Source organism: Aethalodelphis obliquidens, unplaced genomic scaffold (genome assembly GCF_003676395.1).
Source record: "Aethalodelphis obliquidens isolate GAN/ISIS:26980383/991018 unplaced genomic scaffold, ASM367639v1 scaffold22, whole genome shotgun sequence".
NCBI lineage: Eukaryota > Metazoa > Chordata > Mammalia > Artiodactyla > Delphinidae > Aethalodelphis > Aethalodelphis obliquidens.
Window position 1 is genome coordinate 16,431,242 of NW_020837966.1, and position 21,651 is coordinate 16,452,892.

The window sequence follows — 21,651 nt, forward strand, 5'->3', positions numbered from 1 at the left end:
ATAAATAAAAGTGGGCAGGTTGTCCCAATCAATGGGACATAAACACCTCTTATTCCCTGAGATGCTGCTAGGATCCTGACCTGTGCAACCCATTATTTCTTCAAACTCCTCTCTTTGGAATAAAAGGTGCTCTTGAAAGTTCTAGGATCTTTTACTAAACATTGGTAGGCATATGACAATGGATTTTGCCATTGATGAGAATACAGACTTCACGTTATAAGGAGTCACTGTCCATGAATACAAGCTAAGGAAAGACGGCACCAGTTGCTTTGTGTCTTTTTTTTTTTTTTTGCGGTACGCGGGCCTCTCACTGTTGTGGCCTCTCCCGTGGCGGAGCACAGGCTCCGGACGCGCAGGCTCAGCGGCCATGGCTCACGGGCCCAGCCGCTCCGCGGCATGTGGGATCTTCCCAGACCAGGGCACGAACCCGTGTCTGCTGCATCGGCAGACAGACTCTCAACCACTGCGCCACCAGGGAAGCCCCGCTTTGTGTCATTTTTTTTCCCTCCGATTTACCCCTGCCTGGAGAACTAATCACTAACACGGGGAGGTCTGTCTTCACCCTGGCTGTCTTCCTTTCTTACCTTGTACTTTGAAAAGCTATAGGGTGTATAAAGATCACTGTATTTCACTCATGTTAAATACATGCTGCATTATTATAAAGTAACACAGGTAACTTTAAAGATCCTCACTCGCAATTAAATAAAAATAACAGGGACAGCTCTGGCCTTCAGATGACTTTATCTTCTTCCCCCGATGGACCACTGGTCTGCTCTTCCATCTCCTCACATTTCCATATCACTTCTCCCTGCTTTCCACGGCTCCCTCCTTTCTTCACATTTCTTTCAATATTCCGCATTATGTATTGATCTTAGTGAACGGCTTAGGCCTACCTGAAGTTATAAGGGTAACTGAGAGCCAAGAAGATGTCTTTGTTAATCATTTGGAATCAAGGGGTGGGGATATATATATATATATATATATATATATATATATATATATACACACACACACACACACATACACTCCACCCCTCAGAAAGCATGCTGTAACCCCTTTATTGAATGTGGCCGAACGCCTCTGATTCTTTATTTTTTTTAATGATCATCCACTTAACCCCACTAAGGCAAAGAGCAGTAGGAATTGACCGCATCAAAGACAAAGAGAGAAAAAAAAAATACAGCTACTGTAGAACCAAGTGTTGATGCAGATGAAAAAACATAGGCTACCAAGAGTTATACAGCCTAAACTAAGCCTGTGCTTTTGAATCAGGTTTATGCTTCAATAGGGAAATCACAATTAATTTTGAAAAATTAAATTCAGAGTGCTATAAGTGCTTTACTAGCACTCAAAAACATACTTCGATTTTTATTGTGACTTGGACAAGAACTGAAGGTTACAGAAAGAACAAGCATAAAACACACTTTTCTGGCAGAAGTGTTTCTCCAGATATGGAAATTCCTGAGGAATTAGAGGAGCAAAGGAAGTAGCCTTTGAAAGGAAGCTAGTTTTCTGATGTGCTTCCGCATGTCTTGTTTAGAGAAGAAAGTCAGATATATGAGTCCATGAACTACAGAATAAATCCCAAGGGCTCCCTCTTTCAACGAATAGGTATTTGCAGACCACCGTGTACCCAACACGGTGCAAGCACCAGGGATGTAGCTGAGTGGAAGAGATCCCATCGCCATGGAGCACACAAGCTTCTCTACTCCATTCATTGGATAAATATAACAGTGGACATCTCAACACTGTATATTGTTAGTAGAATTACAAATCATCTTGACCTATACAAGTACACACACAAAGGACCGAGGCCAAAGAGCGAGATCTCAACGTACATGACTATCAAATGCATCACGGCAGGAAGAACCAGGGTGTGTAGATGTTATTTTTCAGGTAGGACTTTCTGGAACAGCGAAGTTCTGAGCAAGGTTTATTTGTAAGGAAATGAAGAACATGAAGTAAGATTCCATGTGTAGCAAAACTGGTGCTATGACTTGATCAAACTCAGGCAGGTGACAAAATGGAGAAGAGGATGATTTTACTTAATTAGACAGCAAATACGTGCCTAAGAGGTAGAAATCACCGTTCAAGGTGTTGGGCAATTTCTTACACTTTGTAATGCTCTCTGTCCTATAGGTATATTCTGGTTGGGAGCAGATGACATGAACACACAAGTTAACTAATGGTGCCTCACTCTTACTTCTCCCTCACCTCCCACGTTCAATCACCAGTGTCCTGACAACCCTGTCTCCTACCTCATAAATCCATCATGGTGGATGGCCAACTTGGCCACAAATTCCTCCCCTCCTTTCATCTGTGCCCTTGCAATGTGACTTGGTAACTTCTCCCATCAAGAGCTGGAGACTTTTTCCACACCTGAATCAGGGTTAGACTTGTGACTTGCTTTGGCCAATACGACATCAGCAAACAGTGAAAAAGCACTTGCGTGTTAAAGACTTGCCTTCTTGCTGCTCTTTTAACTCGCTGCCCTGTGAACAAGCCCTGGATAATTCTGGATGACAAGAGACACGTGGTCCCCTCACCCCCTCACCCAGCCAGCAGCCACCCAACCTCACACAAGTAGGTGGAGCCATCCTGACCAGTCAGCCCCTAGTTGACCTTCCAAGTGATCTCAGACAAGTAAACCCAGTTAAACCAACGGCTTGTCACAAACCGAGAGAACTGTCCAGAAGAAGTGTGAGCTGAATAAATGCTCACGTTTTAAGCCGTAAGTTTTGAGGCAAAAGCTTATACATCGAGTTACTCATCTCTTTCCTCTGCCATCGTAATTTCTCACCTAGACCATTACATCTTCCATCTTGCCCTCGCCAATCCACTCGCCACAATGCAGCCAGATGGATCTTTGAAATTATATACATGTGAGTCTACATGTATATGTATGTGTATATATGTATATATAACGTATGTACTATATAAATATATTTTTATATATTAAATATATTTTTATATATTAAATATATATAGGGACTTCTCTGGGGGAGCAGTGGTTAAGACTCTGTGCTCCCAATGCAGGGGGCCTGGGTTCAATCCCTGGTCAGGGAACCAGATCCCACATGCATGCCTTAACTGAGAGTTCGCATGCCACAACTAAGGAGCCTGAGAGCCACAATTAAGGAGACTGCCTGCCACAACTAAGGAGCCCACATACCACAGCTAAGGAGCCGGAAAGCCACAACTAAGAAGCTGGCGAGCTGCAACTAAGACCCAGTGCAACCAAATAAATAAATAATTTTTTAAGTGCCATCTTTAAAAATAAATATATATATAATATACATACGTACATATAAATACAAACATAGAAATTTGATGAACACACTCAATCGTGTATGGTAAGTATTTAACAACCCTCTCAAGGGTAGGAAGAGTGACTTGTGGCATTTGCCAATTTCCACAGTGTAAACAGTCCCACCATGGCAGATTTCAAGCTACCAATGGTTTAACCAGTTGCTTGCACAAATTTTGAAAAAGGAACAATCAGCTTTCATGAGCCAGTATCAAGCCCACTCTAGCAAAACACTCTTTTCTCCTTAAAACTTTCAATGGTTTCCCATTAAATTCCGGATAAAATCCAAACCTCACATGCCATATCCTATAAGGTCTGTAGGACCAGACTTTGCTTCTCTTTCCTTCCCAAGTTCTACAGTCTAGTCCTGTTAAATTTCTTTCATTTCCTTTAATTGTGTTTCTCAAAGCATGGGATTAAAAACAATGGCAAAAGAATCTCATGGAAGGAACACTGGTTAAAAATTGGGAAAACAAAGCTTCATCCCAGCGATCTCAAGTTAGAACTTCTTGGGAGTGGAGTCCAGAGATTACAAGTTTTAACTCCCTGAACAGATTCACGTGCAGCAGAGGTAGCAAACCTAGACAAAGGACCACCTTAGCCCGCAGAATTTTATTTTGCCCATACAGTGTTTTTAAAATTTTAATCCATTGCCAAAATTTTTGAATTGGCAAATGTGAAATAAAAACTCTTCAGAAACAGAAGATCTGGCAACCTGGACTAGAGCTGAGAGGACAAAGCGACTTGAAATAGCCTTTTGACTCACAACGCTGCCAACATGCATTGTCCTCATCCTGGCCAGCTTCTTTCCATGATTCATCCTCCCAGACAGAGGAGTTTGAGACCCTTGGTGTATGACAGTTTCTGGGCCTTTCTACTTCCTCCCATCTACAACAGTCCATTCCCCTTATCCTAAACAATCCTCATCTGCCTCTAGGTAATTCTGGGATCCACGTTAAATAACACCTCCTCACCGAAGCCCTCTCAGATCCCGCAGACTAAACGTTCCTGTTAAATTCTCCCACCCCTTCTCCTGCTGTAACACTCATCACACCTATAATTACCTGTGAAATGCCAGTCACCTCCACTACATAGTAAGTCCCTCAGAGGAAATAATCAGCATTTCTGTGCTCAGCACACAGGGTCTGAGAGATGAACATACTTTAGATGTTTGTTAAATGAATGGATAGACTCATAAATAATCAGATAAATTTCAGATCATTTTGTGCTGGGAGTCCTGCAGGAAGGACTCTGAGAAGAGGTAAAGTTTTAGCTAGACATTAAAGAACAGGTGCAGATACTAATAACAGAGAAGGCAGAAAGCATTCTAGATGGGCCAATTCCAACAGCTGTTAATTTGGGGCCACTCAGCATCCACTGCCTTCAGTGCTAGTAAGAGCCTGTTTCTCCTTCAGTAAAAGGCCTTCCCTATTTTCAATCTCATGATTCAGGCGGGGCCCTACCTTCCAGCTCCAGTTACAGATCCTATGACCCAAACCTAAGATGTCAGTGCCTTGCATTTGCCCCCCGTGTCACAATAATTGGTTTAGTAAACAATAAGGTCTTACTGTATAGCACAGGGAACTCTATGCAGTATCCTGTGATAAACCATAATGGAAAAGAATATGAAAAAGAATATATATATGTATAATTGAATCACTTTACTGTACAGCAGAAATTAACACAACATTGTAAATCAACTATACTTCAGTAACATTAAAAAAACAAAAACAATAATTGGTTTAGTGATGAGTTCAAGTCTACCCAAGCAGGCCCAGTTAGAGCTAACCCAGTCTTATACCCAACTGACAAGTATATTGCTCCATCCCATGACAATGAAACTGGAATGGATGTAAGGATTGAGCTACTATCTTGCCACCACATGGACCCTAAAAATAAAAATAAAATCCAGAAGAAAGCAGAGGCAAAAAGCAGAGAAAAACTGCATCTTGGAGCGATTGTTTGAAGCTCAATCAAGCTCTAAACACAGCAGACTCTGCCTTCACAAGAGCCACCATATGCCCCTTTTGCTCAAGACAAACTGGATGAGTTTCTGCCACTTGGAAAGAGACCTAAATAAAACAAGGAATTATATGAACAAATTTACAAAACCTCCATACCCTAAAGAAACCACATGCTGCTTGCAGATTTATAGGCTGGTGACTAGGGGATGGAGATGAAAAAAAAAATTTTTTTTTTTGGCCGAACTATAGAGGAGCAAAGGCCTGATTGTAGGGTTCCAATACCTTACTACTTCCAAAAAGAAAATAGGGGTGCTACTCAGTATTTTTAAAATCTATATACAGAAAGGTGATATTGTGATTTATCATAAGAAATATAGGTTTGGTCTCTCCAAACTTTTGGAATTTCCTAAGTGCTGAGAGTGATAAAGGTGTCCTTTATTATGCTAATAAGATGACCTGTGGACTGTACATAGGATGGAACTGGTTGCTAGTGGAGCCAACCCTATGATCAGAGGGTCAGAATTTCCAGTCACATCCCCTAACCTCTGAGGAGGGGAGAAGGGCTGGAGATCGAGTTCCATCACCAGTGGCCAGTGATTTAATCAATCATAGCTACATAATGAAGCCTCCATAAGAACCCCAAAGGATGGAGTTCAGAGAGCTTCTTGGTTGAACATGTGGAGGGGCTGGGAGCAGCTGGGAGAGGGCAAGGAAGCACTGACCCTTCCCCGTACCCAGCCCTAACCTTACACATCTCTTCCACCTGAATGTTCATCTGCATCCTTTATCATACCCTTTAACAAACTAATAAATGTAGGTAAGTGTTTCTCTGAGTTCTGAGAGCTGCTCTAGCAAATGAATCGAACCCGAGGAGAGGGCTGTTAGAACCTCCAATCTCTTGCCAGTTAGTCAAAACAACCTGGGCTTGCAACTGATGTCTGAGGTGTGCATGGGGGCAGCCAGGGGGCAGTCTTGTGGGGCTGAGCCCTTAACTGGTGAGGTCTGACCATACCTCTGGGAAAACTGTGTCAGAATGGCATTAATTTCATATACACACTACTATATATAAAATAGATAATCAACAAGCACCTACTGCATAGCACAGGGAACTCTACTCAACACTCGGTAATAACCTATATGGGAAAAGAATCTGAAAAAGAATAGAGGTATGTATATGTATAACTGAATCAGGTTGCTGTACACCCCAAACAAACACAACATTGTAAATCAATTATATTCCAATAAAAATAAGAAGAAAAATTTTAAAAGAAAGGGAGGGAGCGGGGAAGGAAGGCCTACAGTATTCCCCTCAGGCCTCGGTGACCTGGGCTGGTGTCACATCCCAGGAGCCGGAGCAGCCTTGGGTTCCAAGGCTGGACTGTCATGGGGCAGAGGGAGCTGGGGAGGATGTGCCTGCAAATGAGTCCCCTTTGGACCTGGAGTGCCTGGTCCCCTGCGGATGGGACCACAATCTCCAGATGCAGGCGGGCCCTCCTACAGCTAAAGCAAGCCTAGGGCACAGAAAGGACGGTGGACCCTCTGGGCTGGAAGGGCTCTGAAAGGTCCCCTGGTCTCCAAGTCTCCTGGTGGTGGGGTTCCCACGGGCAGCCTCCTTCCTCGGAGTCTCCCCACCTAGGTACGACGGCAAGCTCAGCATAGCGGTTTTGGCAGGGCTTGGGAATTGTCTGCCAGGGTGAAGGGTAAGGGGGAAGAAGTAAGGAGACACAAGGCCTGGGGTGTTTCCTCTGACACATTCCACTCAAATCTATGACCCAAGGACAAGACTTTCTCTAAGGCTCTCGTTGCAGGCGTAACCCTAGTGGGGCATGAGGAAATGCTGTCCCCTTGTGGACATTTCCCATAACAACAACTTTACAACAGGTGCTTATGGACACTTCATATTCGCAAGGCCTGCGGGGCTGTGAAGAACACCTGCCTTCAAGAAAAGTCCTGGGGTAGGTAATCGAAAAAGAATTCAAAACAGGGCAGGCCTTCAAGAAACGGACTTGAGGATATGGGGAGGGGGAAGGGTGAGCTGTGACAGGGCGAGAGAGAGGCATGGACATATATACACTACCAAACGTAAGGTAGATAGCTAGTGGGAAGCAGCCGCATGGCACAGGGATATCGGCTCGGTGCTTTGTGACCGCCTGGAGGGGTGGGATAGGGAGGGTGGGAGGGAGGGAGACGCAAGAGGGAAGAGATATGGGAACATATGTATATGTATGACTGATTCACTTTGTTATAAAGCAGAAACTAACCCACCATTGTAAAGAAATTATACCCCAATAAAGATGTTAAAAAAAAAAGAAGCCAATTTCAAGAGGTAAATTTAATGCACACTGTTTTTGTTTTTTTTTTAAAGCACATGAAAAGCTGCTCCCTATCGCTAATTATTAGAGAACTCCAAATCAAAACTACAACGAGGTATCACCTCTCACCAGTCAGAATGGCCATCATCAAAAAGGCTACAAACAATAAATGTGGGAGAAGGCATGGAGAAAGGGAACCCTCCGACGCTGTTTTTGGGAATGTCAAGTGATTACAGCCACGATGGAGAACAGTATGGAGTCTCCTTAAAAAACTGAAAATAGAACGACCACATGATCCGTATATCGCACTCCTCGCGTATACCCAGAAAAAATCATTCACGTGGACCTAGGTGTACACCTGAAACTAACACAACATTGTAAGTCAACTATACTCCAATACAAAATAAAATTTAAAAAAAAAGAATTGCATTAAATTGTAGGACATCCAGCAGACCCAGCGAAAATCACTCATGTGTACCCGGGTGTACACCTGAAACTAACACAACATTGTAAATCAACTATACTCCAATAAAAATAAAACTTAAAGCAAAGAATTGCATTAAATTGTAGGACACCCAGCTGGTGTCAGAGAGAATTGCTCGATGTGGGGAAAAAAACCTCCACACATTTGGTGACCAGAAGTGTCAGAAGTGAAACATTCTCTTGAAGGTAAAGGAGACACACAGGAAAGAAAGACGTAATAGGGAAGAACTGGGTTTTTCCTTAGATAGGAAGATAGAAAACTGTAAACGTATTCATTTACAAGAATAAAATCATCAACCTCTTTCCAGAAAAGCAGAACTAGTAAAACTAAGTTACACAAAATAAAATAGGACCAAGGAAAATAATAAAATATGCAAATTTAAAGTTCCACATGGTTATTACAATTAAGTTTAAACATGTCACTGAGTTTCCTGATAACCAGTTTTCTTGCAGTCTTTGTTTTATTTTTAAAAGAAAGATGCATCTTGAAAATAGTTTACTCTCTGGGCTACAGGGAACGATCGAAGGGTTTTTGAACAGAGACATGTTAGGAGTATGTGGTGGACAGAACAAAGCCATCCCTCTCCCTGCCCCGCCCAACCCCCCAAGACGTCCACGTCCTAATTCTCAGAACCTGGCAAAGGGACTTTGCAAGTGTGACTAAGTTAATGATCTTGAAATGGGGAGATTGTTCTGGATTCTTCTGGTAATCACAAGGGTCCTTGTAAGAGGGAGGCAGGAGCCTCAGAGTCAGAGACAGGGCAATGTGACAAGGGAAGCAGAGAGAGAAAAGGCAAAATGATGGGAGGACACACACCAAGGAATGAGGATAGCCTCTAGTAGCTGGAAAGGGCAAAGAAATAAATTCTCCCCCCAGAGCATCCAGAAGGAACCAGCCCTGCGGACACCTTGATTTTAGGACTTCTCACCTCTAGAACTATAAAATGATACACTTGTGTCATTTTAGGCACTTAAGTTTGTGGTATAAAGCCCATTTTCTTAGACACACTCTATCTTAGTGTCACTTACAGAATCAAACTTTTAAACAAATGGAAGCATGGTATGGATTTTGTGAAAATCCAGTTTGGCTTATATGAAAAAAAGTGAGTCGGGGAGCATCTAAGCAACCCGCCAAGCTCAGGAAGTGTGAGTTCTCGGCCTCCTGGTTCACATTCATCTCTGGAACAGGTTTGCTCCACAGGTGCTTTGAGTTCTCCAGGGCCTGGCACCAGGACGCAAAGGCTGATTCTGAAGAATTTCATTAAGGCCTGTTTGAAAGATTCATCACAGCTTAAAGGGAGAAAGAAAAGCAAGTTCTGCCAGGCGCATCTTCCACAAATTTAATGAGAACTGAAGCACGTGAAGAAATGAGTTGCGATCATTATTAACGAGATGTGGAATTGAAAATAAGGCCAAGGACAGGACAAGCTCATGAGATCAAAATGATGGGACGTCAGCTTTGTCACCAAAGCCATGGGCGTGTGGCAAGTATTGAGGGAAAGAGAGCAGGTGCCACCCCTTCGACAGGTGCAGAGCTAATAGGGCTTGCCAGTGTCAAATGGCCACTGCTGCCTGGTACGAAAGAGCCCCCCATTAACTTGCATGACCTCAAGACCCCAGAGTCTCACAGCCAGATTGCTCTGGATTTACAATCCAGGAAAGGTTACTCCCCTACCTTCCAAGGTCATGAGTTTTACTTTTACGGAGTTACGAGATTTAATAAATACTGTTTTCAGTTATTGTCGCTGGCATGTAGATTTCTAAGTGAAATTCACACCCATATCCTCACTGGCCAAAATATTAGCAAAAATTACCATTTTGCTGATGTATCCCTGTTTCATTCTGTCTTTGCCAAACTGACCATACCTTGTGGCTCTGAATGAGCCCTAATCCCTGTGGGTTTTGTGGCAGCCTTTCGGGGGAATATGCAGGTTTAGGTTGAGGACCACTCTCATCTCTTTTCCACTGATGGCTGTTCAGTGGCTTATGTGAAAAGCTGGAATTAAGAACCTTCTTAGTTTATAAAGTTTCTCCACTCACAACACCAACTGCAGTGGTGCTTTGCTTACTACAGTTATCTGTTGACGGCAGCATGAACGTGGCCCAGAAAGGCATTTTTTACCTGCTACGTATCCATCATGGCAATGCAATTAGGCAGAGTTTTATCACCACAGTCTAGATCAGAGGTTGGCAAACTTTTTCTTAAGAGACCAAACAGTAAATATGTTAGGCTTTGAGAGCCAAGAAGGAGAATCAAGGCTATTATATCAATGCCTAAATAATCATTTGAAATATGACCATTTAAAAATGTAAAGAATATTCTTAGTTCACGGACCATACAGAAAGAGGTAGTGGGCCAGAGTTAGGCAAGGGCCATACTTTGCCAACCTCTAATCTAGATAATTAAGAAAGCCTGTTCATAGGTGGGGGGAAAAACCCTGGAATTTGAAGTGTTCCCTTAATCATTCAGATTCTTTACATGAAATCCATGTAGTATTTTTTTTCCTGGAGCCCAGAAGTCAATGGTGTGTATAAGATGCAAACCAGCCACCGGGAGCTTCAGGGTTTTCTGCAGGTAAATACAGTTAAGGAATACTGACACACATGTAGGTTCACAAGATTTTTCGAACTAACAGGGTAGGGATTACATTATATTTTTACTCTATTGCAAAATGATAATAGTGGTATTAAGCAACACGGAAAGCTATTCTAATTGATATCACCAGTTAGCTAACTTTTATATGCAGTTTAGCCTCCTCTAATTGACATTTTATAAATGGTATCTGCTTCTACGCATTCCATTTTGATTCACACCAATCTGTTGGCATCACACAGGAACTGGAAGAAAAGACGGAGCCTTCTGCTTCAAGTATCCTAATTTACATGCTAAATCAGAAGGTCAAAATGAATCTGTGTCCTATTCAGAGCCCGGTAAGTTGGCCCAGAAATAAAAGGCAGCATGTTGGTTTTTTTTTTTTTTTTTGGTGGCAGGAAGGATAATTCCCCAAAACAAAGCAGCAAGTCATAACTCAGTGTGAGTTTAGAACAACAAAATCTAGTACACGGGAAGATGGATACCGTGGAATGTGCTTTGGCATGATGAATATGGCTCTGTTGAAGTTGAAAGTTCTTCTTCATTCTGATAGTAGCTAAGGAACACATGGCTTGAAGTTATCTTAAATATGTAAGCCCTAGAAGCGTTCTGCATTGAAGAGCAACCAGAACACAACAGTGCTGAACTACACAGAGCACAGACAAAACCGTCTGACACCTACAGAAGAATGCGAAGCCTTCCCCCATACAGTATGATTTCTACGCGTAGGAGAACATCTGAGACACCACCTAGCTTTCCCACACAGCAGTAGTGCATAGAGCAGCCCCATTTTTGAAAGGCTCCGTGGGGACGAAGTTAGCCTTTCTTTCAATTAAATTACCACATTTTCGCAACATAGAACTTGAAACAGAACTTCGACTGCTTTCTTCTTTGGAAACTTGCTGTCAAAATCGAAGCTTACTAGTACGATGAAGAGCTGTACATTGCAAAGGAGGACTCTAATCGGATGCTTTGCTCCAGCTTAAGTGTAACTTTCCACCCTTCTCTAGGCACTGCGATTTTTTTCCCCTTGTTCCTGTCTGCCTAACTGAGTACCTGAAATGCCACCCAAAGAGATCTTTATTGAAAATTCCCTTCACTGATGAATTATGAAGGTAGCTCACTTTATATCTATGGCAGCTACAGCCATAATATTTTGTAGTTATCAGGCTTCAATAAATAAATACACATGAGATCCATCCATCTATTTGTTAATGCCTATTATGTGCTATGCTAGATAATGAGAAATACAGAGACGAATAGTTTACAGAGGGCAATACTCCTCTCCCTGTGTTGCTGCAGAATTGGTTTGAAACTACTGCCTTCTCACACTCAGTCCTCCAAATGGGAAAAGGAGGAACTGATTTGATTGGGGAAATAATGAGAACCCCAAATCCCTGGTCCATCATTCGGTCCTGGGCAAGCTGATTTATTCACAATTGCTCTGCTGACCAAGACCATGGTCCACCACGATGCTGCACGTGGGTTGCTGGATAACTGTCTGTTCTGCCACTTAACAGACTACAGTACGGTGTAAACATAACGTTTATATGTGCTGGGAAAGCAAAAAACTAGTGTGACTCGCTTTATTGCAATATTTTCTTTATTGCGGTGGTCTGGAACCAAACCTACATTATCCCTGAGGTATGCCCGTATTCTGTTCTAATATGATGATCGCAGTGGATTTGAACATTTTAAAGTACAATCAAAACGCTGAAAGCACAGTGGATCAGTATGAATCACAGCCAACAGTGTCTCTTTTGGATTGCCAGTTTGTGAACTCAGTTTACCAATGCAATGACATTCTAGTACAACAAAATAATCTGGACATGGATTTAAAGTTCATTATGACAGTACGGACTTTAGAGTTATTTATCTAGAAATATAACTTGTGGCCAACATAATTTGGTTGCTTCTTTTTGGCAGTTCTGAAATATACAAATTTGATATAGTAAGATAGGATATGAAATATTATTAAAGTTTCACTATATGTACAAAGTTAACCTTTCACAATTAAACAAAAGGTGATGAATTTCATTTCAAAGTTGTTGAGCCATGGAAACTATAAACAGTTTGTGCTACACCATATGAAGGTGCCAATTTAGCTGGTATGCAGATACACAGACTTTGTTAGCACTGTGGAAACCAATTCTGCAAATCATTTTACCAACTTTCATGGCTGTTGTTTTAACAGTTAATACTTACAAGTTACATTGTTTTCATCTATAAGAACGTCATCCATACATTCACTGATGCTGAAGAACGCGGCCAAAAATCAATAGCTTTTGAACCACTGCCAACATATACCATGCTGTTAATTTAAGTACAAATTCTGAGCTATTAGAGATAATACTGAGGAAATAAACACAGTATCAAAGCAACAATAAGATATGATGGCTGTAGATTTACGGACCATGAAGACAACCCCATTTGATTTTTTTTTTTTTCCCCCAGAAGAAAATCAGTCTCAGATGCATTGTGCATTGTGAATTATGTGAGCTCTTCAGGCAACACTCCTCACAATAAACCCCACTGCCACTCGGTTTTAAACCTTGCCACAAACAGTGAATCCATGAGGGCACATTCCCAGTAGCTATGCTTCATTGGGGTGTTTTGTCCCTATGTAACTTTTTATCCGAAAGACGAATGAGAAAATATTGACTATTTAAACCATGGTAAGTAACTAAGAGCTCTCTGTCTTCTATTTCAAGACACGGCTGTCAAATCCATCACTTACAAAGACATTTGCGAGTCCTTCCTCCAGTAAATCTGCAATGGAAACCGCCTGCAGAAAAGCTCTACTGGTATTAATTCTGCAAACCTATTGAGCCTCATGTTAACAAAATAAAAATGTATCATGCTCGCTCCTGTTACATGGCAGGTGTGGACAGCTTTGAAAAGCTACGTGTTTACTTGGGGCTACCATAGCTTTCTAAATTATGCAGTGAAAACAAATATTGACTTTTCAAAAAATGTCATCCAGGTTGTGAATATGGTGTAAAATGTTCTTGAGCCAAACGAATTTGACAACCACGAGCATGCCTACTATGTGCAAAGCCATGTGCCCTATCTAAGCCTAAAACCGTCACCAAATAAGCTATCTGATATGCTAGCTAATGAGTTCCTCTTAGAACTCTGGTTGAAGCTCACCTGTGGATACTGCGCAGTGACAATGGTCAGCACAATTTAATGGACCTTCTTACTCATTCTTGGTCAAGAAAATTTTCCTGGCCACTGTTATTTAACCAAAATTGCCTCTAAGAGGCAACTGCACTGAAATTCTTATAACACTATTCATTCCTTTCATTGTGTTTAATGCTTTGCTAACATGGAATTAATTTCACTCTCACTACCTTATCTTACTGTTTATTGGATAGGTCTTCTCTCCTGGTAAGTTAGCTTTATAAATAATGTTTCAAACCATGAAACCCAAATAAAATTCAATTGGTACAAGAAAGCCCTTGCCCTTTTCCAAATGAAACAAAGCAGTCATATCCTTGTCCTAATAGACCTACAGTCCCTTCGATCCTCAAGGATTTACAGAATACACACACTGACTCTTGATATAAGTATTAAGATCTCGAAGTTTCACTATACTGCCTTGTGGTCTTTCCAAAATGCCCTTCCCAGGGATTCATGCCCCAAGGGGGTCCACAGTCAGAAATGGAGTTGGAAGGCACGGCAACTGAACCAGGATGGGGAAAAATTACATTTTCATTCCATAAGCTCAAATTGAAATCTACCAGTTCCTCCAATGATGAGGCAATGAAATGCAATAGTATCAGCAGTACCTGCAGTTTTATCACCAAAAGATATCATGAATATTTTCATCTCACATTTCAGTTTTTGGAGATACGTTGAAATACCATTTATGCTCATTACAACTTCTAAAGTACAGTAGATTTAAGGCCTGCCACAAGATCTTTTTTAATGTGTTACTAAGGTTCAAACATTACTTTAACGCAACATTTGGGGGGTTTTTAGTATGTGCTAAGTGTAATTCAATGTAATGGAATTTCTGGGTCATAGTACTGAGTTTATGAATTAAAAAGAGAGTTATGAGAACAGTCCATAGACTACATAACGCACTGCCAAAGGGGTCCATGGCTCAGAAAAAGAACCAAAATAGGTGCAGTACCGTGACAGTACGTGAGTACCAGTGAGAACCTAAAGCTTAGAAACTCTGTGAGCGGCCCACGTTGCTTGGCTCACTGCCCGCTCCATCTTCACAGCCAGCAGTCACTTCACTCCAGCCTCTGCTTCTGTCCTCCCAGCTCCTGACTCTGACACTCCCACTTCCCTCCTTCACTCACAAGGACTCTTGTGACTACACTGGGCCAGCCAAATCACCCAAGACAATCTCCCCACCCCCAAATCCTTAATCTAATCTCATCTGCAAAGTCCCTTTTCCCATGTAAAAGAACATTCACACCGGTTCCAGGGATCAGGAAGTGGAGCTCTTTGGGGAACTATTATTCTACCTACCAACCTGGCCCTATTTCCTTCCAGCCATGCTTTACGCGGCATAACAATCTAATGAGTTTGAAAGTATCATCTTCAGTGTAACAGATGAGAAGTCTGAGGTTTTAAGTTCAGAGTTCAAACTCATATGGCCAGCAAGGGGCAGAAACAAGAACCAGTCCTCTTAGACACCAGACATTTTGGGGTACCTTCTATGTATGAGATGTTTATATCCAGGTTCCCTTATCCTTTACCCTCCAGGCTTGCTGTCCCATACTCTCTAGACCAACTCTCATTTACACTTGGATGCGAAGTTTAATGCTTTCTTTCATGGCTCTCGGGGGGCTGGTACTTTCACTGACATGTCCCCCCATCTGTCCCTGAATTTTACTTTTACTCATCCATTATCTTACTGCACATACTTCAGCATAGGGGGGAAGCAAAAAGGAGAGGCTCACTTAGCAACGTCTTTATCCTTTGATGAACTTGGTCCTCCTAACTCATAAAATGCAACCGTTGAAGGGAATGACTTTCAGTATCTGTAAGGCCTTCTACAGGGAGTCTCAGGTCAATTCAATGACCGTCTCCACTCTCTGGTGCAAGACTTTATATTGGATTCTATTGGGGACACAGAAAGATGTTCATCCCTGCTCATAAATTGTTTATAACATAAGGGATGGGAGAGGGATAAGCAGAAATCAACTTGTGCAAACGTGACTATTTGACAGGGAGGGACGCAGTCAGTGTCCCAGGCTACAGGTCAGCATCACGAAGGGGCTTTTAATAAGAGAATAAATCAAACCAGCAGGACCTTCCTTTGGAACAGGCAGGGAGCTCGGCAGAACAAAGAGGGTTTTGCAGGTGAGTCATGGCTGTTGGCTTGAAATCATGGCATAGCTCAGGGAAGAGTTTTATTTGGGCTGAAGAGAGGAGGTGAGACAGGAACAGACCACTGGACCTGGAATCAGAAGGTCGAGGTTTGGGGAGTCAGCTCTGCCACTACCTATATAACCACAATCTCAAGTTTTCTCACCCATAAAAAGGGATAAGAAGGCTAATTCAGAGGGTGGTATGATTAAAATGAAATGAAATAAAATAAAATAAATAAAATGTAAAGTAAAGTAAAATAAATGAGCTTTGTGTAAATGTTCAGCTGAATTTGAGGGTAGAATCCCTACAGAAGAGCATCACCTGGAAACGAAGGAGAAGAGGAGATACAGTATAGTCTGCAGAGACTCAAGAATAAGGAAAACCCACCTTCCTTCTGAAGACTCAATACTTTTCTACTCCAACCTCTTTCTTACTCAGTAATATTAGAGCAAACAGGTGTGAGAATAAATAACAGGTCTTGTATTATTTCAGAAGATTTCTATTTTACAGGAAGTCAGCTCTTCTCAAAAGACCATAGAATAATCACAGATTCAGCAGATGTACGCAGAGACAGAGTCTAGAATTTTCCACGACTGAAATCCAACTTCGTATGAAATGTGGCACCCAGATTTATAGTACCATGTCTTGTCTAAGAAGCCCCAATAACAGTGCCAATGTACTGATTATTTTGAATATCTGAAGCATTCAGGTACTTGGAAATAAAAATGAGAGTAAAGATTGGTTCAACATGGTAGAGTAGAAGGACATGCGCTCACTCCCTCTTGCAAGAGCACTGGAATCAAAATTAACAGCTGAACAGTCATCAACAGGAAGACACTAGAACTGACCAAAAAAGATACCCCACATCCAAAGACAAAGGAGAAGCCACAATGAGATGGTACGAGGGGCACAGTCACAATAAAGTCAAATCCCATAAATGCTACGTGGGTGACTCACAGACTGGAGAACACTTATACCACAGAAGTGCATCCACTGGAGTGAAGGTTCTGAGCCCCACATCTGGCTTCCCAACCTGGGGGTCTGGCAATGGGAGGAGGAATTCTTAGAAAATCAGACTTTGAAGGCTAGCGGGATTGGATTGCAGAACTTAGGACTGGGGGAAACAGAGACTCCACTCTTGGAGGGCACACACAAAGTAGTGGGTGCATCGGGACCCAGGGGAAGGAGCAGTGACCTCATAGGACACTGAACCAGACCTACCTGATAGTGTTCAAAGGTCTCCTGCAGACGCAGGGGGTGGTTGTGGCTCACCGCAGGGACAAGGACACAGGCAGCAGAAGTTCTAGGAAGTACTACTTGGCGTGAGCCCTCCTAGAGTCTGCCATTAGCCCCACCAAAGAGCCGCGTAGGCTCCAGTGCTGGGTCGCCTCAGGCCAAACAACCAACAGGGAGGGAACCCAGCCCCACCCATCAGCAGACAAGCAGATTAAAGTTTTACTGAGCTCTGCCCACCAGAGCAACACCCAACTCTACCCACCACCAGTCCCTCCCACCAGGAAGCTTGCACAAGCCTCTTAAAGAGCCTCATCCACCACAAGGCAGACAGCAGAAGCCAGAAGAACTACAATCCTGCAGCCTGTGGGACGAAAACCACATTCACAGAACAGACAAGATGAAAAGGCAGAGGGTTATGTACCAGATGAAGGAACAAGATAAAGCCCCAGAAAAACAACTAAATGAAGTGGAGATGGGCAACCTTCCAGAAAAAGAACTCAGAATAATGATAGTGAAGATGATCCAGGACCTTGGAAAAAGAAAAGTTGGCAAAGATCGAGAAGATGCAAGAAATGTTTAACAAAGACCTAGAAGAATTAAAGAACAAACACCGAGCAGAAGTAAAGAACAAACAAACAGAGATGAACAATACAATAACTGAAATGAAAACTACACTACAAGGAATCAATAGCATAATAACTGAGGCAGAAGAAAGGATAAGTGACCTGGAAGACAGAAGGGTGGAATTCACCATTGTGGAATAGAATAAAGGAAAAAGAAAGAAAAGAAATGAAGACAGCCTAAGAGACCTCCCGGATAACATTAAACACAACAACATTTGCATTATAGAAGTCCCAGAAGGAGAAGAGAGAGAGGAATGGACCCAAGAAAATATTTGAAGAGATTATAGTTGAAAACTTCCCTAACATGGGAAAGGAAATAGCCACCCAAGTCCAGGAAATGCAGAGAGTCCCATACAGGATAAACCCAAGGAGAAACACACTGAAACACATAGTAATCAAACTGACAAAAATTAAAGACAAAGAAAAATTATTGAAAACAGCAAGGGAAAAACGACAAATAACATACTAGGGAATTCTCACAAGGTTAACAGCTGATTTCTCAGCAGAAACTCTGCAAGCCAGAAGGGTGTGGCAGGACATATTTAAAAGTAATGAAATGGTGGAAGCTACAACCAAGATTACTCTACCCAGTAAGGATCTCATTCAGATTCAACGGACAAATCAAAACCTTTACAGACAAGCAAAAGCTAAGAGAATTCAGCACCACCAAACCAGCTCTACAACAAATGCTAAAGGAACTTCTCTAAGTGGGAAACACAAGAGAAGAAAAGGACCTACAAAAACAAACCCATAACAATTAAAAAAATGGTAATAGGTACATATCAATAATTACCTTAAACGTGAATGGATTACATGCTCCAACCAAAAGACACAGGATTGCTGAATGGATACAAAAAGAAGACTCATCTATATGCTGTCTACAAGAGACCCACTTCAGACACATACAGACTGAAAGTGAGGGAATAGAAAAAGATATTCCATGAAAATTGGAAATCAAAAGAAAGCTGGAGTAGCAATACTCACATCAGTTAAAATAGACTTTAAAATACAGAATGTTACAAGACACAAGGAAGGACACTACATAATGATCAAGGGATCAACCCAAGAAGAAGATATAACAATTATAAATATATATGCACCCAACATAGGAGCACCACAATACACAAAACAACTGCTAACAGCTATAAAAGAGGAAATCGAGAGTAACACAAAAATAGTGGGGGATTTTAACACCACACTTACACCAATGGACAGATCATCCAGACAGAAAATTAATAAGTAAACACAAGCTTTAAATGACACAACAGACCAGGTAGATTTAATTGATATTTATAGGACATTGCATCCAAAAACAGCAGATTACACTTTCTTCTCAAGTGCACATGGTCATTCTCCAGGATAGATCACATCTTGGGTCACAAATCAAGCATCAGTAAATTTAAGAAAACTGAAATCATATCAAGCTCCTTTTCTGACCACAACACTATGAGATTAGAAGTCAATTAAAAGGAAAAAAACGGAAAAAACACAAACACTTGGAGGCTAAACAGTTTGTTACTAAATAACCGAGATCACTGAAGAAATCAAAGAGAAAATCAAAAACTACCTACAGACAAATGAAAATGAGAACACGATGATCCAAAACCTATGGGATGCAGCAAAAGCAGTTCTAAGAGGGAAGTTTATAGCTACACAAGACTACCTCAAGAAACAAGAAAAATCTCAAATAAACAATCTAAACTTACACCTAAAGGAACCAGAGAAAGAAGAACAAACAAAACCCAAAGTTAGCTGAAGGAAAGACACCATAAAGGAGCATAATAAATGAAATAGAAACAAACAAAACAATAACAAAGATCAATAAAACTAAAAGTTGGTTCTTTGAGAAGATAAACAAAATTGATAAACCTTTAGTTAGATACTTCAAGAAAAAGAGGGAGAGGACTCAGATCAATACAATTAGAAATGAAAAAGGAGAAGTTACAATGGACACCACAGAAATACAAAGCATCATAAGAGACTAATATAAGCAACTCTATGCCAATAAAATAGACAACCTGGAAGAAATGGACAAATTCTTGGAAAGGTATAACCTTCCAAGACTGAACCAGGAAGAAACAGAAAATATGAACAGACCAATCACAAGCACTGAAATTGAAACTGTGATTAAACATCTTCCAACAAACCAAAGTCTAGGACAGATGGCTTCACAGGTGAATTCTATCAAACATTTAGGGAAGAGCTAACACCCATCCTTCCCAAACTCTTACAAAAAACTTCAGAGGAAGAAACACTCCCAAACTCATTCTAAGAGGCCATCATCACCCTGATACCAAAACCAGACAAAGATACTACAAAAAAAGAAAATTACAGACCAATATCACTGATGAATATAGATGCAAAAATCCTCAAAAAAATACTAGCAAACAGAATCTAACAACACATTAAAAGGATCATACACCATGATCAAGTGGGATTTATCCCAGGGATGCAAGGATTCTTCAATATACACAAATGAATCAATGTGATCCACCATATTAACAAATTAAAGAAGAAAAACCATATGATCATCACAATAGATGCAGAAAAAGCTTTTGACAAAATTCAACACCAATTTATGATAAAAACTCTCCAGAAAGTGGGCATAGAGGGAACCTACCTCAACATAATAAAGGCCATATACGACAAACCCACAGCAAACATTCTCAATGGTGAAAAACTGAAAGCATTTCCTCTAAGATCAGGAACAAGACAAGGATGTCCACTCTCACCACTATTATTCAACACAGTTTTGGAAGTCCTAACCACAGCAAACAGAGAAGAAAAAGAAATAAAAGGAATACAAATGGGAAACCAAGATGTAAAACTGTCTCTGCTTGCAGATGACATGATACTATACAGAGAGAATCCTAAAAATGCCACCAGAAAATTACTAGAGCTAATCAATGAATTTGGTAAAGTTGCAGGATACAAAATTAATGCACAGAAATCTCCTGCATTCCTATACACTAACAACAAAAGATCAGAAAGAGAAATTAAGGAAACAATCCCTTCACCATTGCAACAAAAATAATAAAATACCTAGGAATAAACCTACCTAAGAAGGTCAAAGACCTGTACTCAGAAAACTATAATACACTGATGAAAGAAATTAAAGATGACACAAACAGATGGAGAGATATACTATGTTCTTGGATTGGAAGAATCAATATTGTGAAAATGACTATACTACCCAAAGCAATCTACAGATTCAATGCAACACCTATCAAATTACCAATGGCATTTTTTTACAGAACTAGAACAAAAATCTTAAAATTTGTATGGAGACACAAAGACCCCTAATATCCAAAGCAGTCTTGAGGGAAAAAAAACAGAGCTGGAGGAATCAGACTCCCTGACTTCAGACTATACTACAAAGCTACAGTAATCAAGACAATATGGTACTGGTGCAAAAACAGAAATATGGATCAAAGGAACAGGATAGAAAGCCCAGAGATAAACCCACGCACCTATGGTCAACTAATCTATGACAAAGGAGGCAAGGATACACAATGGAGAAAAGACAGTCTCTTCAATAAGTGGTGCTGGGAAAACTGGACAGCTACATATAAAAGAATGAAATTAGAACACTCCCTAATGCCACACAAAAAATTAACTCAAAATGCATTAAAAACCTAAATGTAAGGCCAGACGCTATAAAACTCTTAGAGGAAAACATAGAACACTCTATGACATAAATCACAGCAAGATCCTTTTTGACCCACCTCCTACAGAAATGGAAATAAAAACAAAAATAAACACATGGGAATGAAACTTAATGAAACTTCAAAGCTTTTGCACA

At 41.1% G+C, this 21,651-nt stretch overlaps 1 protein-coding gene and 1 long non-coding RNA gene across 2 annotated transcripts in view; both read right to left on the minus strand.

The window, feature by feature from the left end:
• TAFA4 (TAFA chemokine like family member 4) overlaps nucleotides 1-21,651 on the minus strand; it is a 136,244-nt gene that overhangs the window by 72,437 nt on the left and 42,156 nt on the right. The gene's annotated exons all lie outside the window — the stretch shown is intronic.
• On the minus strand, nucleotides 5,861-20,918 carry LOC113628088 (uncharacterized). Its single transcript, XR_003435877.1, has 4 exons — nucleotides 20,908-20,918; nucleotides 12,232-12,243; nucleotides 10,263-10,267; nucleotides 5,861-5,957 (listed from the first exon to the last, which is right to left on the minus strand). It is a non-coding gene; the product is annotated as an uncharacterized LOC113628088 (long non-coding RNA).